At 43.3% G+C, this 6,601-nt stretch overlaps 1 long non-coding RNA gene across 1 annotated transcript; it reads left to right on the top strand.

Moving 5' to 3' along the window:
* Nucleotides 1-1,413: 1,413 nt before the first annotated feature.
* On the top strand, nucleotides 1,414-5,556 carry LOC147820840 (uncharacterized). The gene is made up of 2 exons (XR_015448121.1): nucleotides 1,414-2,786; nucleotides 3,151-5,556. It is a non-coding gene; the product is annotated as an uncharacterized LOC147820840 (long non-coding RNA).
* Nucleotides 5,557-6,601: the final 1,045 nt, after the last annotated feature.

Genomic DNA, 6,601 nt, shown 5'->3' with positions numbered 1-6,601 from the left:
CGTCCTGTAGTAATTATTATAACCTATTATATTTTTATATATAGTTGTACATGTTATATACGTTATTTACCCCCAGAAAAATCCCACATATTCCCCATGCTGAAATAGCTGATGCATGCTCTCAGCCAGTGAGGTCTGGCCCAGGGCACTGTGCGGTTTGTGCTTCCATTCACTCAACCGACATTTACTGAGTATCTGTGTACCAGGCACTGTTTTAGGTGCTGGGAATACAGCAACAAAGAAGTAAAATATACACAGAAATAAATCGTTCCAACATCTATTGTTAAGTAAACAGCCCCAAAGCTTATTGGCTGTAAAACATTTCATCTCCTGATTCTGGGAGGCGATAAGGCTAAGCTAGAGGGTCCTCGTTTGGTGTCTCTTATGCAGTAGCTGGTGTTGAAGTCACCTCAAAAACCTCCTCAAGTGGATGATAATGTTGACTTGGGGACAACACTGAAACTGTGGCCTCTCCATGTGGCCTGTGCTTCCTCATATCACAGTGGCTGACTTCCAAGAGTGAGTGCCCCAAAAAGAGCAGCAGAGATTGATGGCTTTCTGTGACCCAGCCTCTGAGGTCACATAGCATATTTCCACCAGTTCCAGGCCCACTTTGTTCAAGGAGGTGGGGAGTGTAGTCCCCCACACATGAAGGGAACAATGGACACACCACATTGTAAGAAAAGCATGTGGAATGGAAAATCCATCTACAGCCTGGAAAATGCACTCTGCCACATGTAATATAGGTAAATATATACGTCATGTGATAGGTGCTATGGAGAGGGAAGGAATAGAAGAATTGGGAGTCTGATGCAGGGAAGGAGTGGGGAAGTTACTGTTTTATTTGGAGAGGTTGGATTAAAACTGAAAGAAAGTGAAAATGGAACCATTGGAGGATTTTGAGCCGAAGATCTCTCTGACTTCTTGTGGAGAATAACTGGTACAGGCAAGGGCAGATGCAGGGAGATACTCCTCAGGACGCTATTGCGATAATCCAGATCACATGACCACAGCCTGACCCACAGTAGGGGCGGTGAAGCTGCTACTTTAGTTTTCTTTTCTTTTGGGAAAGGGGATGGTTTGAGACAGGATCTCCCTATGTAGTTCAGGGTGGCCCTGAACTCACTATGTGGCCCAGGCTGGCCTTGAACCCTTGGTGATGCTCCTGACTCAGCCTCCCAAGTGCTACCTCTGTACACTGTTTTCTTCTCATTTAGTTTATATCCTGGGAGACACTTTTGACCCATAAGGGCCAACAAATGTGTGTGGTTATTTTTGGTACTGGGAATCGAACTCAGGACCTTGGGCTTGCCAACAGGTTCTGTGCTGCTGAGCTACATCCCTGGCCCTAACAAAATGTGTGTGAGTGATGGTTCTATACCTACCATAAAGAAATAAAGGAGGGGCCAGGGGTGTAGCTCAGTGGTGCTGTGCCTGCCTGGCAAGCGCAAGGTCCTGAGTTTGATCCGATACAAAAAAAGAAAGGAAAAATACTGTGCTGAATACAAAAAATGGGAGCTTTATAGGGTCTGGAGGCAGCATTGAGGAAATGAGTAGAGAGCAGTAGGCAGTCAAGGAATGGAGTGGGACACTGGTACTGTCTCCCATCTGTGTCACCACAGAGAAAAGTGGACAGCTGAATGGTGGAGAGTGGGAAGAAATGGTGTGCAAACGCATTTCAGAGGAGGCGTAAAATCTGAAGCAAACTCTGCCACCTCACAGCACTAGAAGAGCATTTCAAAAAGATCTGAGAGTTCACGTCCCTCCTACCAGCCATGTATTCTCTGTGCTAGGGCAGAAGTTAATAAACTCAAGACATATTGGGACATTTTGCTGTCCTCAGCTGACACGCAGATTTCTAAAGTCATAGAACTGATGGCTGTGGTCTCTCCTTTGAAAGTAACCTGGATCAGATTCTTGGAAATCAGCTCACATGTGGCTCTATAAGATACTCCGAAGAGATCTGAAAGCCGGTGCAGTTTGATATAGTGAAGAAATTGGATCCTAATAGTGCTACCCCAAGAAAAGTTACCCTAGTCTTCAGTACCCAACTTAGAAACACTGAATCCCTTCCTTCTGGGTTCAAAAGAAAGAACGTCAAAGGTCAACGGCGTTCCCAAGTTGGGCTTTGCACAGGTAGCAGAGGAGCATTTCTTTTCTCCAGTTTATGGAAACACTTATTTGCTTGCGTAGCGTATGGTTTCTTCCACGAGCTGAAAATTGAAACCACCTGTAGCTTGGAGCGAGGCAAGGCAGAGAGGCAAATGATTTCAACATGTCTTTTCAGGCGGAGTGAACCGTGGGTCCCTTCTGCGGTTTCAGACACGAGCGCTGCTCCAAGTTCAGGGTCAGATTGGCAGCATGAGTTGGTTGGGAACTGTGGTTGAGAACGAGGAGAGTCAGACCGGGAGGCCACCCCAGGCAGAAAGCAACTTCAAGGGGACAATGGCAGGTTTTTAAAAAACAGACCTCGCACCCTCCCTCTGGAACACGCTCGCTCGGGGTGGTTGGAGCTCGAGCTCGTTTCGGAAAATGTAAGAGAAAAGACGGTGGAGACGTTTCCACCAAAAAAGATCGATTGTGGGGAGCCTTGGCGCGCAGTCCCGCGTGTGAGTGGAAAGGACAGCGACGTGGCGAACTTGGCAGACACACTCATGGAATGAAGGGCAAGTGCGTCTGACCAGTGCCGCATGAAGAACGAGGAACTTAGAAACTGTGGCTGCATTTTATTTTGAAATATTATTTCTACCTCCTTCTGCATAAGTAGAAGAGCCAGGGCCCAGAGGGTGAGAAAAATTCTGAGAAAATTTTCAGACTGGTTTTCTAAAGGAAGAAAAGTTCCTCATTAGTTTTTAGTAAGAAGTAAGTGGATGTCTTGGGGCCGGGGATTTAGCTCAGTGGTTTTGCCGCCTGCTGTGCAAGCGCAAGGACACAAGTCCTATCCCCAGTACCAAAAAGAAGCAATTGAATGTCTTTTTTTTTTCTTTTTTGAGACAGGGTCTCATTATGTAGTTCAGGCTGGCCCTCAAACTCACAGTGATCCTCCTGCCTCAGCCTCCTAAGTGCTGAGATTACAGGCATGCCCAGCAATTGAATGTCTTCCTGTTTAAAAAAAATTTTTTTTAATAAAAAGATAATTTTTTTTTACAGTCTTGCTCTGTCGTCCAGGCTGGCCCTGAATTCCAGATCCTCCTTCCTCAACCTCTGAAGATCCAACACACCCAGCTCAAAGTATATTAATTAGAAATGCATAGGCAGCAACTTCATCAGTCATCAAGATTTCATTGTGAGTTACTGCATGATTTCATAGGAGACAACAATTTAATTTAACTTTGAATTAAAGTAATATTATATAAGAGACACCCAAAATCAAAGTTATATTTGTTTCTCCCGGGTTGTTGCTATGCAGAAGATCAGGTATAATTATCTAGGAATTAAGTTGATGGCATAAATCTTTTTTTTTTTTTTTTGGTACTGGGGATTGAATGGCATAAATCTTTATGAAAAGAAAAATCAGATTATTTTATAGATACTTGATATCTAACTTGTTCATTATAATGGATCACAGAGTAAAATTTAATACAAGTTTCCTTCTTTCTCTAGGATACATCCTTTTTAAATTTAGCAGTACTTAAATTTTGTTATAGTCATGAATAATTTCTAGAACAACACTATCGCCGGGTGTGGTGGTGCATGCTGTAATCCAGCTTGAGTTTGAGGTCAGCCTGGGCTGCATAGTGAGTTCAAGGCCAGGCTGAGCTACAAAGCGAGACCTGTCTCACAAAATCAGAACACAACTATGATCAGTAAATAATTAGCAAAACATTATTTTGAAGGATGTGAGGAATAATATCATGGTCCTCAAGATAAGAATGAGATATCCTTCACAATTAAGTTTTAAAGGTTTCTGGAATAGATAACCAGTCAAATCTATTTGGGTTTTCTCTAATTCTAAGTAGGTTCAATGTGGGTGGAGGTGCCAAGGAGGCTATCCCCTATGGCAGCCAAGAGTCCACTTTTAATGCCTCTTCTGGTGCCTGAAACATGAAGGAAATAAAATCTGGAAATGTGAAATAGCCAAGATTAATCAATTTAAAATTATTTTATAGGAGAAAAATGAGTCATCCAGGAAATAGTTCTCACTTCTAGATTTGTGTGTAAATGCAGTTGTTCAAGGACACAGAAGGGCATTTGTAGAAGTGCTGGGGATTTTAATGTTTCTTCTCTCCTGTGCACCCTGCTTCCCAGCAGGCTCTGAACTCTGCTTCTTTTGTACAGAAATCTTATTTCTAGTCCAGAAAAGTGATTCTTAACCTTTTCTGCATTATGAACTGTATAGGTTGCTTTCTCAACACTGGGACAAAATACCCAATATTTGAAACTTAAAGGAGGAGACTTTTTTTTGGTACTGGGATCGAACTTGGGTCCTTGTGCTTGCTGGGCAGGCGGGGAACCACTGAGCTGAATCCCCAGCCCAAGGAGCATACTTTTATTTTTTGCTCTCTGTTAGTAGGTTTAGTCCCTGGCAGGCCAGCTCCAGTGCAGAAATCAAAAGGTAGAAGGCCCAAGAGAAGGAAAGCTGCTCACATGGCAGCCAGGAAGCAAAAAGAGAAAAGAGGAGCCAGGGAGAGAATACATCCTTCCAAGGCATGTCCCCTGTGCCCTGCCCCTTCCAACCAGGCTCCACCTCTGAACATGAGACTTTTGGGGGACATTTTAAATCCAAATCATAACATGAAGATTTTGAAAATCTCCACAAGGCTGTCTTCCCATGAAAAATGCACATTTTGCAAACTTGAGTCCATTTATGGGTCTGTTCATGAACCCCAGGGAAAGAACCTGACTCTGGGCTCCTTGAACAGGACATTTCTGAGTGTCCAGAGAAATGATAGCTCTTAATAATCCTATGAACATGTATGGCCAAAAAATTTTTTAAAAACCTAGAAATTCTTCCCACTCTAACAAGTGGTTTACTACTACTACTATTTTACTCCCTCTTTCATTTTTGTCCAAGATGTTCTTTAACATCTGGGACTCAAAAGATGTCCAGATCATTTAGCTAAATCAGCCAGTTGAAGTGGTAGCACTGGCATTGAGGAGACAATCTCTGATTGTCCAACCCTGCAAATACAGTGGCTCTCCCGAGATGCCTGGTCCTCCTTCACTGCCCACTTCATTGACTGTGCCTCACAGAATACTCTTGTGCTTCTGCATTTCCCAGCTTCCTTTGCAGCTGTATCAGTGCCTTGGAATGAGGCCTCTCAAATGGGAATGTGAGTATAGTAATGGATTACTTCTGGCCCAGAGCATTTAAAGTTTGATATGCTTCTCATCTTCCCATTCATTGAGATGAGAAAGCCACAATGTGGAGAGAGCCGAGATCCCTAAGCAACTCCGTGGAGGAGAACTGAACTCACAAGTTCCCCAGCCTACATTGGACTTTAACAGAACAACAAAAAAGTTTCATCATAGGGCCAGAGATTTAGCTCAGTGGCACCATGGCTGCCTCGAAAGCACAAGGTCCCGAGTTCAATCCCCAGTACCAAAAAAAAAGAATAGGAGACATCCAGGCATGGTGGTGCATGCCTATAATCCCAGCATGAATTACAAAGTAAGACCCAAAAAAGGGGTGGGGGAGGAGTCAGCATTGTAAACTGGGTAGAGTTTAATATCACCTACATTGAAGTTACTTTTTTATAGATATATGATATATCTCAAAATATGTAAAATGCCCAGCCAGTACTGAATCATAGTACTTATAGTTACTATCCCATGAATAGCAGTTTATATTGTTAGTTATCAAAATATCCTATATCATAATTGCTTAATGGGACATGATAAAATTTGACTATACTCACAAATGACAGACTCCTTATTCTGATTCTGTCCTAACTTTCTCAACTTAGGGTTTCTTTTCTAAATAGTTTGGGTGTTGGGATCAAATATCTATTTTTTTCTTTTAATTTTTTTTTTTTTGAGATAGGGTCTCACTACATAGTTCAGGGTGACCTTGAACTCACTATGTAGCCCAAGCTGTCCTCAAACTCTTGAGGATCCTCCTGCCTCAGCCTGTCTCGTGCTGAGATTATAGGCATGTGCCACCATGCCCGGCTAGGATCAAACATCTTTTATAGAATTGTTGAAAGGAGCCAGGCATGGTGGCACATGCCTGTAATCTCAGCCATCTGGAGGATCACAAGTTTGGACCTAGCCTGGGCAATTTAGCAAGACCCTGTCTCACCATAAAACATAAAAAAGGGCTGAGGATGTAGTTCAGTGTGAAGGCCCTTGTTATGGTTTGTGTCTAAAGGTTCCCTCAAAGCCTTATGTGGTCGTAGGCTATTTTGGAGATGGCTGAATCTAGAGTGTGTGATTGATTCATGGTGGGGTTAGGCCCCTGAGGGCAGTAGGATTAAGGACATGAGTGCTACCCACCCTAAGTAGTCTCAATAAGATAAAAGGGGCAGGGCCAGGGATTTAGCTCAGTGGTTCTGGCACATGCCTTGCAAGCACAAGGTCTCGAGTTTGATCCCCGGTACCCCCTTAGAAAAGATAAAAGGGGCAGAAAGACCCCTCTTGTTGCTTTTACTCTCCCACTGCC

The sequence above is a fragment of the Heterocephalus glaber genome, unplaced genomic scaffold, assembly GCF_053883595.1.
Source record: "Heterocephalus glaber isolate CG9 unplaced genomic scaffold, H.glaber_assembly_v1.0 deba00001795, whole genome shotgun sequence".
In the NCBI taxonomy this organism is placed as follows: domain Eukaryota; kingdom Metazoa; phylum Chordata; class Mammalia; order Rodentia; family Bathyergidae; genus Heterocephalus; species Heterocephalus glaber.
The sequence above is the reverse complement of the archived record's forward strand: the minus strand, read 5'-3'. Positions and strand labels throughout refer to the sequence as shown.